This window comes from Geospiza fortis, unplaced genomic scaffold, assembly GCF_000277835.1.
Source record: "Geospiza fortis unplaced genomic scaffold, GeoFor_1.0 scaffold114, whole genome shotgun sequence".
In the NCBI taxonomy this organism is placed as follows: domain Eukaryota; kingdom Metazoa; phylum Chordata; class Aves; order Passeriformes; family Thraupidae; genus Geospiza; species Geospiza fortis.
The window spans coordinates 1,456,756-1,459,288 of record NW_005054383.1 but is presented as its reverse complement, the minus strand read 5'-3'; positions in this window follow the sequence as shown (position 1 = coordinate 1,459,288).

Here is a 2,533-nt window from a genome sequence, read left to right as displayed (position 1 = left end):
TCGTGTCTGTGTCTGTCCGTCTGTCTGTGTGTGTCTGTCCGTCTGTCTGTGTTACTCTGTGTGTGTTTGTGGGAGTCCCCTCCATCCCAGTTTGCCGTGGTTTGTGCTCCTGGCTCATTCAGGGGCTGAGGGCCGTTCCCCTGCGGGCTGTGGCACTGCTGCGGGCTGTGCCATCCCCTGTGGGGTGACCAGGAGCCAGCTGAGCTGTGAGGAACCCACAGCCCGCGCCCCACAGAGCCCTGACCCCCCTGGGCCGGGCTGTCACCACGCACTGCAGCTCTCGGTGTGCCCGTGGCATCGTCCAGCCAAGCACCTCCGAGCCCTCGGCCAGTGGGGGTGGATGTAAAACCCTCCCGGAGCGCAGGGTTGTGCTGAGGGTGGATCAGCTGGGGGTGGGGGCTCAGGGTCCTGCTGGGATGGAGCCCAGGGCTGTCACTCGGTGCTGGTGCGAGGTGGAGCAGCCCCTGACAGCCAGAGCCGGGGCTGGGCCTCACCCTGGCCTGGCTGGGGCCTTCTCTGGGCTCTCCCTGCTGCCAGCCATGGCACCGGCTCCATGTGAACCATCACTGAGGTGTGAATTGCTCTCCAGCTTCCGTTCTTAGTTCCGAACAGATCGTGAGGATCCCCTGGGCAGGAGCTGTTCATGTGATCCCCAGAGCCCGTTATCCCTGGGATCCCTGGCACTGCCTGGAGCCTGGCACCCTCCCTGCCATGGCCTCAGTGCCAGCCTCCTGCCCATGCTGAGGAGCACGCCGGTGTTCCCCTGGGGTTTTGGGAGGAGGGTTTTGCAGGTGCTGAGGTTCTTTTGGAGGCTCTGAGCATCCCTGTGCAGCCTGCCCAGGCAGCAGCTGCATCCCCCCCTCCCCACAGCCCCACGGAGGGGAGCTGAGACGGAGAAACCCAGCCCGGCTGCTTTTGTTTCACTGCGTGAAATCCTGCACGTCTTTACTCGGCTCTGGAAACACTTTCTGCTTTTTGTGCTTTGGGATCCCCCCCATCTCTAGCAGCAACATGTTCTGGATGCTCAAAGGACCATTTGCTCCTCTGAAAGCTTCCAGAACCATCCCAGAGCCCCCCTTCTTGACCCTGTGGGAAGGTGAGCAGAGGTTTAGGGATGAACTGCCTCTGCCTACCAGAGGGGTTTGCTTTCCATCTCCTCCTGTGCCAGTTCTGCAGCCTTAATCCTCCTAATCTCCCCACATCTCTGGCGTGGCTCATTTTTGTGTGCAAATGCCCTTGAGAGCAGCAAAATTGCAGCTGCTGGGTGAAACAGCAGGCGGAGAGAAACTCCGGTGTAGTGGAAAACTCTGTCTTATGTAAACTGCCCAGGTACTCTGCCTTTGCCTTGGCTTGGGATCAGAGGCACTGCACAGCCCTCTGTACACAGGCTGCTTTTGGGGACCTGGGGGCCTGTGGTTTGGGGGTGCTGGCAGCTCTTCTCCAGCTCTGGTGCCTGCCCAGAGCACTGCACAGCCCGTGCTGGGGTTCCCTCCTCGGCTGGGCTCTGCCAGGGTTGGTTTTGCAGCGTTTATTTTGCAAATGAGCCTCTTGGTGGCTTTGCCACTGCAGCTGCTCCCTGCTGTGCTCCGTGCCCTCCCCTCTGCTGCTGCTGCTGCAAGGCCAGGCACACCCCGTGCTGGTGCCCAGGTGTCCAGGTATCCTGGTGCCCAGGTGTCCAGGTGTCCAGGTGTCTAGGTGTCCAGATGTCCATGTGTCCAGTGTCCATGTATACAGGTGTCCTGGTACCCAGGTATCCAGGTATTCAGGCGTCCATGTGTCCATGTGTCCATGTATCCAGGTGTCCATGTGACCATGTGTCCATGTGACCATGTATCCAGGTGTCCATGTGTCCATGTGTCCAGGTGTCCAGGTATCCATGTGTCCATGTGTCCAGGTATCCATGTGTCCATGTGTCCATGTGTCCATGTGTCCAGGTGTCCATGTGACCATGTGTCCATGTGTCCATGTGTCCAGGTATCCATGTGTCCATGTGTCCAGGTGTCCATGTGTCCCGGTGTCCATGTGTCCAGGTGTGCATGTGTCCAGGTACCCAGTTGTCCATGTGTCCATGTGTCCAGGTGTCCATGTGACCATGTGTCCATATGACCATGTGTCCAGGTGTCCAGGTGTTCATGTGTCCAGGTGTCCATGTGTCCATGTGTCCCGGTGTCCAGGTGTGCATGTGTCCAGGTACCCAGTTGTCCATGTGTCCATGTGTCCAGGTGTCCATGTGACCATGTGTCCATGTGTCCATGTGTCCATGTGTCCATGTGTCCATGTGTCCATGTGTCCATGTGTCCATGTGTCCATGTGTCCATGTGTCCATGTGTCCATGTGTCCATGTGTCCATGTGTCCATGTGTCCATGTGTCCATGTGTCCATGTGTCCATGTGTCCATGTGTCCATGTGTCCATGTGTCCATGTGTCCATGTGTCCATGTGTCCATGTGTCCATGTGTCCATGTGTCCATGTGTCCATGTGTCCATGTGTCCATGTGTCCATGTGTCCATGTGTCCATGTGTCCATGTGTCCA